An 18,014-nucleotide genomic window follows, 5' to 3' on the forward strand; every position below is an offset into this window, starting at 1 on the left:
CTAGGAGCAAAGAAGTAAGTATGTAGGAACAGAGGAGGAACAGAAACAAAATGGAAAATGTGACTGAGGAATTGCTTGTAAAAATATGACATCACATTTCAAGAATGGAACAGAGGACCAAGGAGCACAAAAGGCAAAAAAGTTAATACATTAAAACCGGGAAGACAGAGGGTAAATAGTTTCAAAGAAAGGGTTGAGATAAGAAAAAGAAATGGGAAAAAGTGGAAACATTGAAAGGACACAAGTAGCTATGCTCCAGGAGAGGATCAAGCCAAAGAAGAGAAAGTAAAGCCCACACAAACTTAATGGATGAGAAGCAAGTAAATGAGTGACAAAAAGCCGCCCAATGGTCCGCAGCAGACGGTCTGTAATCCCACTGTATCTAACAATGTCTTTCAAAAACAGGCCACTTACACTGTCTAATAGGTGAGAACTAACATGTACACCAAAATAGTAGCCTGAGAACCACATTATTTTTCAGCAACATTAAAAGAAGAATACATAGCAAACATTTGTCTCATTTTCAGGAACCGAAGGCATGCAGGTTATGCTATTGTAATTATTACAAAAATATGTATTTGAGAAAGCTGTAAAACATATTCACAACCATACATACTGTATAACAGAGAAAATAACTGTTTTATGCAATAGTAAATATTGTAAAGAATGGCTCCTTTTTTCTCGTGACACGTCAGAAAGTTTAAACATGGATTCTTTGTGTCTGCAGGCATGTTCTAATAATTAATTGTGCAATCTAGTTCAAGACAATAACTGTGTTGTGTTAGGCAGAAAGGCTGTTACTGGTGTTTAAATGTATTTCCTTAATAGGTAGTTTGTGAATTAAAATTTGCAGAGATGGGTTTAAAGGAAAGCTATCCCTCATGGGGTATTCACATGTTACTTCTTTTCTCCTCCTTATAAACGTCATTTATATCAAGAAGGGAAGAATGCAAATGTGAAATAAACGTAAAGCCAACAATAAAGGTAAAATAATGCAAATATCAATGCATGGTCTGGGCAGTGGGCAAGAGATATGAAAGATTTATTTTTTTAAAAACTAGGATCGGATATTATGGCTCATTGTAAAAGTAATGTTTAAAAGCTGCAAAGAAATGGGGTTGGTGGGGGTGCACAAGCACATTTTTTGTAAAAAAAAAAAAAAAAAGGCAGGGAGGACAGAAAAAATGTGACTCGTGCATTGTGGAGCAAAGAGGGGGTATGAAATACAATTGGAAAGTTAGTGGCTGAGATATATTCCAAAAAGGAACATATAGACTAGATAAAAATAAAGAAGTTGAACATTCCTACAGTAATAAATGAAGGCAGCCGAGATGGTGAGATGTAAAAAGGGAAGGAGGTCAAGATGGTCAAGAGTATGAAAAAGTGTAAGTTGCTGTTTTTTTGTTATTCTCACAGATTTAGGGGGTCATTCTGACCCTGGCGGTAAAAACCGCCAGGGCCAACGACCGCGGGAGCACCGCCAACAGGCTGGCGGTGCTCCCATGGGCATTCTGACTGCGGCGGTACAGCCGTGGTCAGAAACGGAAAACCGGCGGTGCACCGCCGGTTTCCCGCTGCCCTGGGGAATCCTCCATGGCGGCGCAGCTTGCTGCGCCGCCATGGGGATTCCGAGCCCCATACCGCCATCCTGTTCCTGGCGGTTTTGGCCGCCAGGAAGAGAATGGCGGTATGGGGTGTCGTGGGGCACTGCAGGGGCCCCCGTAACAGGGCCCCACCAAGATTTTCAGTGTCTGCCATGCAGACACTGAAAATCGCGATGGGTGCAACTGCACCCGTCGCACCCCTTCCACTCCGCCGGCTCCTTTCGGAGCCGGCATCCTCATGGAAGGGTGTTTCCCGCTAGGCTGGCGGGCGGCCTTCTGGCGGTTGCCCGCCAGCCCAGCGGGAAACCCAGAATAACCGCGGCGGTCTTGTGACCGCGCAGCGGTATTCTGGCGGGCCCCGCCAGGCCGGCGGCTACTGCCGCCGGCCAGGGTCGGAATGAGGCCCTAAAATGTCAGCTTTGCACACAATGAAGGGGCAACCTATCTAATGAGGAGAGAGAAAGCAACACTCACTATTTGATTAGCTGTGAGGAAACTGTGTACACAAATTGGTGATTCTATTGGCTGCCAGAACTGAAGCTATTGTTTATTGTAGGCACACAGTCCCTTTATGTATAAGTGAGTCATGAAAAGTCATTTTTTTTCTTGTATACTTTTTTCGTCCTCTTAACTTCATCTTCATAGGAACAATACGTTATAAGACTAAATAGATGTTGCATCAAAATAAGCTGTTAAGTGTTACCAAATAGAAATGAAGGAGAGGACAGTGTATGACATTTTAGATGGTGAATCTGGTGTCTAAAGATTTTAGCATAATCACAATGGTTAGCAAATGTGAGGTTTATAGTCATGTTACATGTAGTATTACATTGTTAGCTGTTGCTTTACAATGTATATTAGGAAACACTGTGAAACAGATATGCTTCTAAATGTGAGGAGTTTTTTTTAATGAAGGTGCTTAGTACACTAGTATATAATAATAGTTGTTCACAAAAGGCTTGAAATTAAAATAAAAAATAAACAACTCAGAATGAATTTTTAAAGCAACCCTGTTGTTTACATTGCATTAAACCTACCAGTAAATTTTGTTTAATAACAATAGTTATGTGTACTGTAAAGAAGCATCACCTGCAAAATTATTATTACTACTTTAGTCAGTAGGTTGCAACATGTATCCCCAAAATTTTTCAAGTGCATCTAAGAGGAAAGGCTTGGTGCTGCCATACGTGTATCGTCAAATGCTTACATTTTATTGTATACAAGCCACCAACATCCCACTACAGAAGAGACATTTCCATAGCAAAGTCCTAAAGTGTAACATTGAAAACACATTGGCGTTCACCAACACATAAAACCAGGTGTTACTGGTTGAGCTATTTTTCCCTATAGTTCGACCTTGTATGATGTAGGTTGTATTTCACAGCAAGGTAATTCCCCTCTGTTTAGAGTGAAGTGTGATCAGAATTATTTTGAATTGTGTAAATACATATTTAAAAGTAATGTCAACATTTTTAACAGTTTTTCAACTCCTGTTTTACCCATCCTTTACTTAATAAAATATTTACATCTCTTGGAAATATGTGGCACAAGAAGGGGAGATAAAAAGCATTGTATTGCTGATGGAAGATGCCTTGTGGACTGAAGAGCAACAGTAAAGGATGTGTACATGCACACTAATGCTTATATAATGCATTTTGCAACTGATCGAAAGTGTGCAGTGAATGTTAACCAATTTGTCTAGGATAGGCACAAAAGCATAGAATACAGCCTATGGTATCTTCTGTCATTTTAAGTAATATGTTATAGAACAAAATATCTTGCTATTTTGCATGTAGTAGCAAAAGATCACATTTAGATGCAGCCAATTTGGCAATGAATTACAATTATCCTTTAGCAAAGCACCAAAGGAAGATGTTTGAGACTAGTGGTACTCAGCAGCAGAGAAAAGCAACCTGAACAGTGTTAGTAGTTGTCACCTTTTTCCCACCTTTTTAGGTATAGCTTGCATTTGAAAGGCTAAGTGTAAAAAGAAGGCAATTTCCTTACTTTTAAGTAAATTATTGGCACAATGGTACTGTAGCATGGAAGTCTCATATGAACTTGTTTATTTCATGCTGGGCTCGACTGTGTCTGAACCTTCAAACCTGAGTGCTGTACTGTTGTAAACTGCTGTAATTTAGTATATGAACTGCAGGTTTTGGACAACAAAATGCAAACAATTTGTGCTGTGTTTAAGACAGCCCTAAGTCCTTCCTGTAAAGTACACCATTCCTAAGGTTTTAATACATTGGAATGCAATCTCAAATGTTCTAGTAATGCTATTTATAGATCCATTTTAGAGTAAATAAACATGCTTTATGGAATAAAAAAAAATACATGTTAGTGTGGAGAGATTGTGGACCAGGAAAGAGAGATGAAAAGTAATATTTTTGCCGTATGAAAACAGAGTGGGAATGAAATGCTGCGAAACATGTTCTACACCCGCGAATGCCCGCGGAAGCTCAGAAGAGACCACAGTTAAGCTTTAAAAGTGTGTGGGTCAAAAACAGGAGGTCATGCAACAAAACATCTATAATGCACGAGCAAAGGAACAAAATACATTGTAAACCTGAAATAATCCCTTTTGAAAAGCACAAAGGCGCAAAGTAAATATATAATATCTCTTACAGAAAATCCACAAAGGAAAAATAAGCAGCCGGGGCAGATAAGAAAGTATGTGTAAGCCAATAGAGCAGCACGGAGATGTAGAAATTGTGAACTGTGTGTGGCATTGAATTTCAGTTACGCAATGGAGGAGAAGGGATCTCAAAATAAGCCAAAAATGTAAATAAAATGGTGTAATGGGAGGTGCTAGGCAACTGATTTTGAAGAAAGGGAGGAGAAAAGATAAACAATTAGGAACCAGAGAGTGAATTTGAAAAGTACTAATTGAGTGTGGAAAATATAATGGTGAAGCATGGAGTGTACATTAATAGAAAAAATTTGCCTAGAGAGGAAACAGGAGTGCACACAAAAGCTCGAATAGTGGATGTTAAAAAATACGTATGTTTAAAATAAGAAGGCACACAACTATGGAGTCATAAAGAGTGTAAAAAGCACAGATTAAAGTTGATGAAATGCCTTTGAAAACATCCAAATGCAAAAGGTAAAGCATTAATAATCATCAAAATGTGTATCCTATAGCTAGGAAGGCGAACAATAAAATGCAAATAACAGAAGCTCACAGTGAAAGTGAATTAATATATTGTGATAAGCACAAAGGTGCAAAGAATGGAAATGTGTGTACCAGAAAATAGAGGAGAAATGAAAATGTAATGGAAAGCGTAAACAGGAGAGTGGTTACAAAAATCTCATTGTTTTTCAATAATGAAACTTGGGAGCAGGGAGCAAAAAATAAGCAACATAGTTAAGCAACAGTGGAGGCAAGGTGTAAATTATGTTGAAGAAAGGGAGGAGAAAAAAATGGCAACGCATGAACTGCAAAACCTGAACTTTCTGTTACTGAGCTATAAATATCTAAAGTCACATTTCTATCTAGTATATCAACACCCTTTATTTTGTACCCTATTTACATATAAATGGTAGGGAAGTGTGGACTGGGAATGCAAGATGATAAGCATCATATTCGTAGTCGAGAGCAGGGAATACTGAGCAGTGATAAGAAAAGAACCGACAATGTACAAGAACAAGGAAATGTGAAAAAAGGAAGAGCCATAAAGGTAAACATTGTGGACAGAGAAGCGTGGATCCAGTAACAGTGAGATGATGATAATTATTAATTTTCAAGTTGAGGATGGGAGGAGGGGGCACAGACAAACAGTATATGAAAACTAATGCTTGTCACAAAACAATAAATGTCCACGGTGAAAGAAAAATGTATGGAAAAGATAGGAAGGCACACAGTGAAGCACAAACAATGTGTGTGGCAAAAGAAAAGTATTCACAGTAAAGCCGAAGTAAAGTGTGTGCCACAGCTATGTTTTTTGATTAAAGAAAAGAGTAAAAGAAAGGCAAACATCAAACAAGGACTAGGGAGGGGAATGGAAATTATTAGGTAGCACTCAAGAAAGGAATGGAGTAGTTGAAAGTAAATGCATGTTTTTAAAGCTATGCTGCAAACTTGTTATGCCCAAAGATGTTTATGAATGCAAAAATAACAGATGATAGATGGAATACTGAACAATGCAAACATTCACCCCAGTCTCAAAGATCTATGTTTAATCCATTGTTTTTTATTTGCCCACCACGCCACCCCAGTTTGGACCCAGCCATATGCAAATCAGTCTTGACCCTGCTGCCCAAGGATACAGTTGAGCCCGAACTGCCAGGCCAGGTCCTCCCTGGACTGAAATCAAGCATTCTGAGACCGGTTTCAGGGTATCAGCCCTCTTCAGCCAGGTTAGCTTGAAACCAGTGACACAGTGAGCATGGGAGCCACGTCTGGGTATACCCTTCCTAATTGGCTTGACAAATGCAAAAATAACAGATGATGGACGGAAAGCTGAACAATGCAAACATTCACCCTCAGTCACAAAGATCTGGGTTCAATTCATTGTTTTTTTTGTTCACCACACCACCCCAGTTTGCATCCAGCAACATGCAAATCAGTCTTGACCCTGCTCCCCAAGGGAACAGTCCAGCCCGAATTGCCAGGCCAGGTCCTCCCTGGACCGGAAATGAGCATCCTGGGACCGGTTCCGTGGTATCGCCACTCTTCAGCCAGGCTACCTTGAATCCAGTGGTGCAGTGAGCACAGGACCCACGTCTAGGTATAGCCATCCCACTTAGCTTTTTCTTGCCATTTGACAATAAAGCAGCCAACAAAATGCAACAAAAAGAAAATGCAAGTCCAAAATTGCCTTTGAAAATGCAAAAAAGTGTACATTAAAGCTTTAAAAAGTGCATGCGGCAAAGATAGGAAGACACACAACAAACATTCAATAAAGCACATGGCAAATTAAGAAAAAGCACATAGTAAGGCTGAAGTAAGATTTCCTCAAAAGCACAAATGTGCCCAGTAATTCAATGCATGTAAAATAGTTAAGTGAAGAAACCAATTGGGGAGCAAGGAAGTAAGTTTGAGTAAGCATGTAGAGCAGGAACAAAAACTAAATTGAATGCGTCAACCGGAAATAAAAATATGATTTCCCTTTTCCAAAATGAAACGGAGGATTTTGGATCTCAACAAAAGTCACAAAGGTAAATAAATAAATGTGCTAAGAGGGAGGTGAGAGATAAGTTATTTTGAACAAAGGGAGGGGGAAAGATAAAGAAATAAGAGTGGCATTGGAAGCAAGAAGAGGATATGACAAGGATTGTTTGATAGCTGGAAAATGTAATGATGAAGAATGGAGTTACAGTAAAAGACACATAATGCAAGCAATAGTAAAATTAAAACTCCAATAATGGGTTTGGATAAACAAATTACATGTAGAGTAGTGTAAAAAAAGCGTAGCATAGGAACAAAAGTGCATAATAAAGCATTGTGAATTAGAGAAAAGTGAAGAAACACTTAAGAATGTGTGCATTAAAAATAAACAATAATGGATACACAATGAGTGTGGCAAAGGAATTAAAAAGCAGATAATGTCTTTGGAAACATCCAAAACCAAAGAGTAAAGCTTTTAATAAAAATGTGTGTCCAAATACAGAAAATAACTCAATAACATTAAATATTACCTTGGCAAAGTACTGAGAGAGCACAGTGAAGCTGACATAATGTGTTGTTACAAGCACAAAGGTGCGCAGTAAAGATATTACAATGCATGTTGAAAACTAACAAACTAGGAGCAAAGAAGTAAGTATGTAGGAACAGAGGAGGAACAGAAACAAAATGGAAAATGTGACTGAGGAATTGCTTGTAAAAATATGACATCACATTTCAAGAATGGAACAGAGGACCAAGGAGCACAAAAGGCAAAAAAGTTAATACATTAAAACCGGGAAGACAGAGGGTAAATAGTTTCAAAGAAAGGGTTGAGATAAGAAAAAGAAATGGGAAAAAGTGGAAACATTGAAAGGACACAAGTAGCTATGCTCCAGGAGAGGATCAAGCCAAAGAAGAGAAAGTAAAGCCCACACAAACTTAATGGATGAGAAGCAAGTAAATGAGTGACAAAAAGCCGCCCAATGGTCCGCAGCAGACGGTCTGTAATCCCACTGTATCTAACAATGTCTTTCAAAAACAGGCCACTTACACTGTCTAATAGGTGAGAACTAACATGTACACCAAAATAGTAGCCTGAGAACGACATTATTTTTCAGCAACATTAAAAGAAGAATACATAGCAAACATTTGTCTCATTTTCAGGAACCGAAGGCATGCAGGTTATGCTATTGTAATTATTACAAAAATATGTATTTGAGAAAGCTGTAAAACATATTCACAACCATACATACTGTATAACAGAGAAAATAACTGTTTTATGCAATAGTAAATATTGTAAAGAATGGCTCCTTTTTTCTCGTGACACATGTCAGAAAGTTTAAACATGGATTCTTTGTGTCTGCAGGCATGTTCTAATAATTAATTGTGCAATCTAGTACAAGACAATAACTGTGTTGTGTTAGGCAGAAAGGCTGTTACTGGTGTTTAAATGTATTTCCTTAATAGGTAGTTTGTGAATTAAAATTTGCAGAGATGGGTTTAAAGGAAAGCTATCCCTCATGGGGTATTCACATGTTACTTCTTTTCTCCTCCTTATAAACGTCATTTATATCAAGAAGGGAAGAATGCAAATGTGAAATAAACGTAAAGCCAACAATAAAGGTAAAATAATGCAAATATCAATGCATGGTCTGGGCAGTGGGCAAGAGATATGAAAGATTTATTTTTAAAAAAACTAGGATTGGATATTATGGCTCATTGTAAAAGTAATGTTTAAAAGCTGCAAAGAAATGGGGTTGGTGGGGGTGCACAAGCACATTTTTTGTAAAAAAAAAAAAAAAAAGGCAGGGAGGACAGAAAAAATGTGACTCGTGCATTGTGGAGCAAAGAGGGGGTATGAAATACAATTGGAAAGTTAGTGGCTGAGATATATTCCAAAAAGGAACATATAGGCTAGATAAAAATAAAGAAGTTGAACATTCCTACAGTAATAAATGAAGGCAGCCGAGATGGTGAGATGTAAAAAGGGAAGGAGGTCAAGATGGTCAAGAGTATGAAAAAGTGTAAGTTGCTGTTTTTTTGTTATTCTCACAGATTTAGGGGGTCATTCTGACCCTGGCGGTAAAAACCGCCAGGGCCAACGACCGCGGGAGCACCGCCAACAGGCTGGCGGTGCTCCCATGGGCATTCTGACTGCGGCGGTACAGCCGTGGTCAGAAACGGAAAACCGGCGGTGCACCGCCGGTTTCCCGCTGCCCTGGGGAATCCTCCATGGCGGCGCAGCTTGCTGCGCCGCCATGGGGATTCCGAGCCCCATACCGCCATCCTGTTCCTGGCGGTTTTGGCCGCCAGGAAGAGAATGGCGGTATGGGGTGTCGTGGGGCACTGCAGGGGCCCCCGTAACAGGGCCCCACCAAGATTTTCAGTGTCTGCCATGCAGACACTGAAAATCGCGACGGGTGCAACTGCACCCGTCGCACCCCTTCCACTCCGCCGGCTCCTTTCGGAGCCGGCATCCTCATGGAAGGGTGTTTCCCACTGGGCTGGCGGGCGGCCTTCTGGCGGTTGCCCGCCAGCCCAGCGGGAAACCCAGAATAACCGCGGCGGTCTTGTGACCGCGCAGCGGTATTCTGGCGGGCCCCGCCAGGCCGGCGGCTACTGCCGCCGGCCAGGGTCGGAATGAGGCCCTAAAATGTCAGCTTTGCACACAATGAAGGGGCAACCTATCTAATGAGGAGAGAGAAAGCAACACTCACTATTTGATTAGCTGTGAGGAAACTGTGTACACAAATTGGTGATTCTATTGGCTGCCAGAACTGAAGCTATTGTTTATTGTAGGCACACAGTCCCTTTATGTATAAGTGAGTCATGAAAAGTCATTTTTTTTCTTGTATATGTTTTTCGTCCTCTTAACTTCATCTTCATAGGAACAATACGTTATAAGACTAAATAGATGTTGCTTCTAAATAAGCTGTTAAGTGTTACCAAATAGAAATGAAGGAGAGGACAGTGTATGACATTTTAGATGGTGAATCTGGTGTCTAAAGATTTTAGCATAATCACAATGGTTAGCAAATGTGAGGTTTATAGTCATGTTACATGTAGTATTACATTGTTAGCTGTTGCTTTACAATGTATATTAGGAAACACTGTGAAACTGATATGCTTCTAAATGTGAGGAGTTTTTTTTAATGAAGGTGCTTAGTACACTAGTATATAATAATAGTTATTCACAAAAGGCTTGAAATTAAAATAAAAAATAAACAACTCAGAATGAATTTTTAAAGCAACCCTGTTGTTTACATTGCATTAAACCTACCAGTAAATTTTGTTTAATAACAATAGTTATGTGTACTGTAAAGAAGCATCACCTGCAAAATTATTATTACTACTTTAGTCAGTAGGTGGCAACATGTATCCCCAAAATTTTTCAAGTGCATCTAAGAGGAAAGGCTTGGTGCTGCCATACGTGTATCGTCAAATGCTTACATTTTATTGTATACAAGCCACCAACATCCCACTACAGAAGAGACATTTCCATAGCAAAGTCCTAAAGTGTAACAGTGAAAACACATTGGCGTTCACCAACACATAAAACCAGGTGTTACTGGTTGAGCTATTTTTCCCTATAGTTCGACCTTGTATGATGTAGGTTGTATTTCACAGCAAGGTAATTCCCTTCTGTTTAGAGTGAACTGTGATCAGAATTATTTTGAATTGTGTAAATACATATTTAAAAGTAATGTCAACATTTTTAACAGTTTTTCAACTCCTGTTTTACACATCCTTTACTTAATAAAATATTTACATCTCTTGGAAATATGTGGCACAAGAAGGGGAGATTAAAAGCATTGTATTGCTGATGGAAGATGCCTTGTGGACTGAAGAGCAACAGTAAAGGATGTGTACATGCACACTAATGCTTATATAATGCATTTTGCAACTGATCGAAAGTGTGCAGTGAATGTTAACCAATTTGTCTAGGATAGGCACAAAAGCATAGAATACAGCCTATGGTATCTTCTGTCATTTTAAGTAATATGTTATAGAACAAAATATCTTGCTATTTTGCATGTAGTAGCAAAAGATCACATTTAGATGCAGCCAATTTGGCAATGAATTACAATTATCCTTTAGCAAAGCACCAAAGGAAGATGTTTGAGACTAGTGGTACTCAGCAGCAGAGAAAAGCAACCTGAACAGTGTTAGTAGTTGTCACCTTTTTCCCACCTTTTTAGGTATAGCTTGCATTTGAAAGGCTAAGGGCCTGATTCTAACTTTGGAGGACGGTGTTAAACCGTCCCAAAAGTGGCGGATATACCACCTACCGTATTACGAGTTCCATAGGATATAATGGACTCGTAATACGGTCGGTGGTATATCCGCCACTTTTGGGACGGTTTAACACCGTCCTCCAAAGTTAGAATCAGGCCCTAAGTGTAAAAAGAAGGCAATTTCCTTACTTTTAAGTGAATTATTGGCACAATGGTACTGTAGCATGGAAGTCTCATATAAACTTGTTTATTTCATGCTGGGCTCGACTGTGTCTGAACCTTCAAACCTGAGTGCTGTACTGTTGTAAACTGCTGTAATTTAGTATATGAACTGCAGGTTTTGGACAACAAAATGCAAACGATTTGTGCTGTGTTTAAGACAGCCCTAAGTCCTTCCTGTAAAGTACACCATTCCTAAGGTTTTAATACATTGGAATGCAATCTCAAATGTTCTAGTAATGCTATTTATAGATCCATTTTAGAGTAAATAAACATGCTTTATGGAATAAAAAAAAATACATGTTAGTGTGGAGAGATTGTGGACCAGGAAAGAGAGATGAAAAGTAATATTTTTGCCGTATGAAAACAGAGTGGGAATGAAATGCTGCGAAACATGTTCTACACCCGCGAATGCCCGCGGAAGCTCAGAAGAGACCACAGTTAAGCTTTAAAAGTGTGTGGGTCAAAAACAGGAGGTCATGCAACAAAACATCTATAATGCACGAGCAAAGGAACAAAATACATTGTAAACCTGAAATAATCCCTTTTGAAAAGCACAAAGGCGCAAAGTAAATATATAATATCTCTTACAGAAAATCCACAAAGGAAAAATAAGCAGCCGGGGCAGATAAGAAAGTATGTGTAAGCCAATAGAGCAGCACGGAGATGTAGAAATTGTGAACTGTGTGTGGCATTGAATTTCAGTTACGCAATGGAGGAGAAGGGATCTCAAAATAAGCCAAAAATGTAAATAAAATGGTGTAATGGGAGGTGCTAGGCAACTGATTTTGAAGAAAGGGAGGAGAAAAGATAAACAATTAGGAACCAGAGAGTGAATTTGAAAAGTACTAATTGAGTGTGGAAAATATAATGGTGAAGCATGGAGTGTACATTAATAGAAAAAATTTGCCTAGAGAGGAAACAGGAGTGCACACAAAAGCTCGAATAGTGGATGTTAAAAAATACGTATGTTTAAAATAAGAAGGCACACAACTATGGAGTCATAAAGAGTGTAAAAAGCACAGATTAAAGTTGATGAAATGCCTTTGAAAACATCCAAATGCAAAAGGTAAAGCATTAATAATCATCAAAATGTGTATCCTATAGCTAGGAAGGCGAACAATAAAATGCAAATAACAGAAGCTCACAGTGAAAGTGAATTAATATATTGTGATAAGCACAAAGGTGCAAAGAATGGAAATGTGTGTACCAGAAAATAGAGGAGAAATGAAAATGTAATGGAAAGCGTAAACAGGAGAGTGGTTACAAAAATCTCATTGTTTATCAATAATGAAACTTGGGAGCAGGGAGCAAAAAATAAGCAACATAGTTAAGCAACAGTGGAGGCAAGGTGTAAATTATGTTGAAGAAAGGGAGGAGAAAAAAATGGCAACGCATGAACTGCAAAACCTGAACTTTCTGTTACTGAGCTATAAATATTTAAAGTCACATTTCTATCTAGTATATCAACACCCTTTATTTTGTACCCTATTTACATATAAATGGTAGGGAAGTGTGGACTGGGAATGCAAGATGATAAGCATCATATTCGTAGTCGAGAGCAGGGAATACTGAGCAGTGATAAGGAAAGAACCGACAATGTACAAGAACAAGGAAATGTGAAAAAAGGAAGAGCCATAAAGGTAAACATTGTGGACAGAGAAGCGTGGATCCAGTAACAGTGAGATGATGATAATTAATAATTTTCAAGTTGAGGATGGGAGGAGGGGGCACAGACAAACAGTATATGAAAACTAATGCTTGTCACAAAACAATAAATGTCCACGGTGAAACAAAAATGTATGGAAAAGATAGGAAGGCACACAGTGAAGCACAAACAATGTGTGTGGCAAAAGAAAAGTATTCACAGTAAAGCCGAAGTAAAGTGTGTGCCACAGCTATGTTTTTTGATTAAAGAAAAGAGTAAAAGAAAGGCAAACATCAAACAAGGACCAGGGAGGGGAATGGAAATTATTAGGTAGCACTCAAGAAAGGAATGGAGTAGTTGAAAGTAAATGCATGTTTTTAAAGCTATGCTGCAAACTTGTTATGCCCAAAGATGTTTATGAATGCAAAAATAACAGATGATAGATGGAATACTGAACAATGCAAACATTCACCCCAGTCTCAAAGATCTATGTTTAATCCATTGTTTTTTATTTGCCCACCACGCCACCCCAGTTTGGAACCAGCCATATGCAAATCAGTCTTGACCCTGCTGCCCAAGGATACAGTTGAGCCCGAACTGCCAGGCCAGGTCCTCCCTGGACTGAAATCAAGCATTCTGAGACCGGTTTCAGGGTATCAGCCCTCTTCAGCCAGGTTAGCTTGAAACCAGTGACACAGTGAGCATGGGAGCCACGTCTGGGTATACCCTTCCTAATTGGCTTGACAAATGCAAAAATAACAGATGATGGACGGAAAGCTGAACAATGCAAACATTCACCCTCAGTCACAAAGATCTGGGTTCAATTCATTGTTTTTTTTGTTCACCACACCACCCCAGTTTGCATCCAGCAACATGCAAATCAGTCTTGACCCTGCTCCCCAAGGGAACAGTCCAGCCCGAATTGCCAGGCCAGGTCCTCCCTGGACCGGAAATGAGCATCCTGGGACCGGTTCCGTGGTATCGCCACTCTTCAGCCAGGCTACCTTGAATCCAGTGGTGCAGTGAGCACAGGACCCACGTCTAGGTATAGCCATCCCACTTAGCTTTTTCTTGCCATTTGACAATAAAGCAGCCAACAAAATGCAACAAAAAGAAAATGCAAGTCCAAAATTGCCTTTGAAAATGCAAAAAAGTGTACATTAAAGCTTTAAAAAGTGCATGCGGCAAAGATAGGAAGACACACAACAAACATTCAATAAAGCACATGGCAAATTAAGAAAAAGCACATAGTAATGCTGAAGTAAGATTTCCTCAAAAGCACAAATGTGCCCAGTAATTCAATGCATGTAAAATAGTTAAGTGAAGAAACCAATTGGGGAGCAAGGAAGTAAGTTTGAGTAAGCATGTAGAGCAGGAACAAAAACTAAATTGAATGCGTCAACCGGAAATAAAAATATGATTTCCCTTTTCCAAAATGAAACGGAGGATTTTGGATCTCAACAAAAGTCACAAAGGTAAATAAATAAATGTGCTAAGAGGGAGGTGAGAGATAAGTTATTTTGAACAAAGGGAGGGGGAAAGATAAAGAAATAAGAGTGGCATTAGAAGCAAGAAGAGGATATGAAAAGGATTGTTTGATAGCTGGAAAATGTAATGATGAAGAATGGAGTTACAGTAAAAGACACATAATGCAAGCAATAGTAAAATTAAAACTCCAATAATGGGTTTGGATAAACAAATTACATGTAGAGTAGTGTAAAAAAAGCGTAGCATAGGAACAAAAGTGCATAATAAAGCATTGTGAATTAGAGAAAAGTGAAGAAACACTTAAGAATGTGTGCATTAAAAATAAACAATAATGGATACACAATGAGTGTGGCAAAGGAATTAAAAAGCAGATAATGTCTTTGGAAACATCCAAAACCAAAGAGTAAAGCTTTTAATAAAAATGTGTGTCCAAATACAGAAAATAACTCAATAACATTAAATATTACCTTGGCAAAGTACTGAGAGAGCACAGTGAAGCTGACATAATGTGTTGTCACAAGCACAAAGGTGCGCAGTAAAGATATTACAATGCATGTTGAAAACTAACAAACTAGGAGCAAAGAAGTAAGTATGTAGGAACAGAGGAGGAACAGAAACAAAATGGAAAATGTGACTGAGGAATTGCTTGTAAAAATATGACATCACATTTCAAGAATGGAACAGAGGACCAAGGAGCACAAAAGGCAAAAAAGTTAATACATTAAAACCGGGAAGACAGAGGGTAAATAGTTTCAAAGAAAGGGTTGAGATAAGAAAAAGAAATGGGAAAAAGTGGAAACATTGAAAGGACACAAGTAGCTATGCTCCAGGAGAGGATCAAGCCAAAGAAGAGAAAGTAAAGCCCACACAAACTTAATGGATGAGAAGCAAGTAAATGAGTGACAAAAAGCCGCCCAATGGTCCGCAGCAGACGGTCTGTAATCCCACTGTATCTAACAATGTCTTTCAAAAACAGGCCACTTACACTGTCTAATAGGTGAGAACTAACATGTACACCAAAATAGTAGCCTGAGAACCACATTATTTTTCAGCAACATTAAAAGAAGAATACATAGCAAACATTTGTCTCATTTTCAGGAACCGAAGGCATGCAGGTTATGCTATTGTAATTATTACAAAAATATGTATTTGAGAAAGCTGTAAAACATATTCACAACCATACATACTGTATAACAGAGAAAATAACTGTTTTATGCAATAGTAAATATTGTAAAGAATGGCTCCTTTTTTCTCGTTACACATGTCAGAAAGTTTAAACATGGATTCTTTGTGTCTGCAGGCATGTTCTAATAATTAATTGTGCAATCTAGTACAAGACAATAACTGTGTTGTGTTAGGCAGAAAGGCTGTTACTGGTGTTTAAATGTATTTCCTTAATAGGTAGTTTGTGAATTAAAATTTGCAGAGATGGGTTTAAAGGAAAGCTATCCCTCATGGGGTATTCACATGTTACTTCTTTTCTCCTCCTTATAAACGTCATTTATATTAAAATGATATTAGCAATGTGCTGTGATTAAACTTCATAAATTGTTAGTATGGAAACTATAGTGCCAGGGCATTTCTTCACAGTGGGCTTCTTGATGATGAGGTTGGTGTCCAGGGTGAATAAAAGTAATTTGGCATTCAGTGACAGCTGGTGTTTGAACTCTGTCATTGAACCAGGTTTGTACTATTTCATGATCGTTGTTCTTGGAAAATAAATGGAATTCTGTCTTGGTGGGGTTAAGCTTCAAGTCGCCCATATTTGGGTAAAGTGCAGGTAGCGTTGGAGATGTTGGGTGTCTGAAGTAGAGGAGACATTCAAATAGAGTTGATTATCTTCTTTATTTTGGTGAATTTTGATGCTGTTATCAGAGTAGAACCTCAACGGTCTCCATCTGGATGTTGAATATAACTGAACAGTATGTAACGCTGGGAGCCACAGCATGTGATAGGCATCTTTTGACAAATGGAGGTACTAATGTGAACAAACTGGATTTAGTTGGATGGTAGGAGGAGAACCAGACCAGTGAAGGACATTGAGATGAGGGTGAGGTGGTTGAGTTTGTTGAAGGCAGCTGGGAGAAGTCCAGAAAAATAAAGAGCCATGGATTATCTTCATCTGTAGTTGGGAGTGAGTGATCTACAATATGTAAGGTAGTCGTATTCCTCATGCTGCATGATGTGAAGCTAGTTTAGTAAGTGTTCAGGTGATGGGTAGCACTGATGTGATCTTAGAGTTCAGCATATACTGCTTTTTTTAATCTTGCCCAAAAAGGGTAGGCTAGTGATGGGCAGGTGGTTTGGGGAGGTCATCATGGTCTAGAGTCAATTTAGTTTACAATGGGAGAATGTACCCAGTCTTTGGAGCACCCTGGAATATGCATTCATAGTGAGATAGCTTCCCCGGATAGATCTTTGATGAAGGGCAGGAAAGACATCATCATAGAAAGAGGCTTTGGGGGAGTTGTGTACATTGGTGAGATCTGCAAGTGAAAGGGGTTCTCAGGAAGACCATTGTGAGATTCCTCAACAGGTCAGTGTCAAAGGAGACATTGGCTTGTATTGTTGATGTGCTGTTGAATCTTGTGTATTGTTCTCACTGCAGAAGCTTGATGACATTGCACTTGTCAGTGGAGAGTGTTGTATAGGATGGTCATGGAAAGAGCTGATGCAGTACATGTTTTGAAGAACCTTATGCTATTGTTGGTGACTTAATTGATGATACTGGTAGAATACTTTGCTTTGGCTGATGTGAGGAGCTGCCTGTGTTGCATGGAGGGAATCCAATTTCATTAGTGCATCAGAAGTTCCATTTTATTTCCATTTTCATTGTCTGCTGATGGAGCATTTATTGTTAATCAGAGTCTTTACAATACCACAGTGTGGAAGGTTTTGCCCTGCACTTGCATGTTTTGAAAACATTTAGGACCTTGAAAAAAGGACTACTGGGTGCTAAAAGGAGTTATTCAATCAAGTAGAGGGTTGGCAGTATTACATAAAGGGAGGAGATGATCCAGGTGGGATATAAAAATCATGAAAGGGAACAGTGTTGTGGCTCCAAAGCAATGTTTACTAAGTGCATTTTATGCCACGACGCACCATACGTTTGTTGTTAATTTTGAAAAAATCAGTACTATAACTTTAAAAACAAAAGACCAATATGAAGCAGTGTGAAACTTCTTCTGACACATTTTCCTTGATACCTTTACTGTCTGTGGAGCTCAGTTCAATTTATTGGTGTCTCATTAACCTTTGGGGAAATTACCTATTGTCAAATAACACAAAATAACAGAATGAAGAGTTCATCTTTCAAGGAGTTTAGGTAGGTACTACTAAAACTGCTATTCTAGTTAAGCGATTTGTAGCTTACATGACAGATCATTAAGCTGTCAGCACCATCTCTGTGCAGCCTTGTGCTCCAGTGTGCGCGATGCAGTACCTACACACAAATCTGAAAGAAATCCATGCAGATTCTTTATCACTTGGGTAGCCCTATTAAAACTGACATTAGGGTTTGAAATACGGTTGTTCAGTGTATATGGTAGATGACAATTCTGAGGCTCTCACTGTAGTTGGTGAATTCCTAAGCTGAACCACATTAATTAACTGTTGTTCCAGGCCCATCTCTCCCTGTGCTCCTACATTGCTCTTGTTCCTGTTTTCTCCTTGATTTTCCCCTGTTTTTCTGAGTGATTTTCCATCCTTCTCAC

The sequence above is a fragment of the Pleurodeles waltl genome, chromosome 6 (assembly GCF_031143425.1).
Source record: "Pleurodeles waltl isolate 20211129_DDA chromosome 6, aPleWal1.hap1.20221129, whole genome shotgun sequence".
Lineage (NCBI taxonomy): Eukaryota > Metazoa > Chordata > Amphibia > Caudata > Salamandridae > Pleurodeles > Pleurodeles waltl.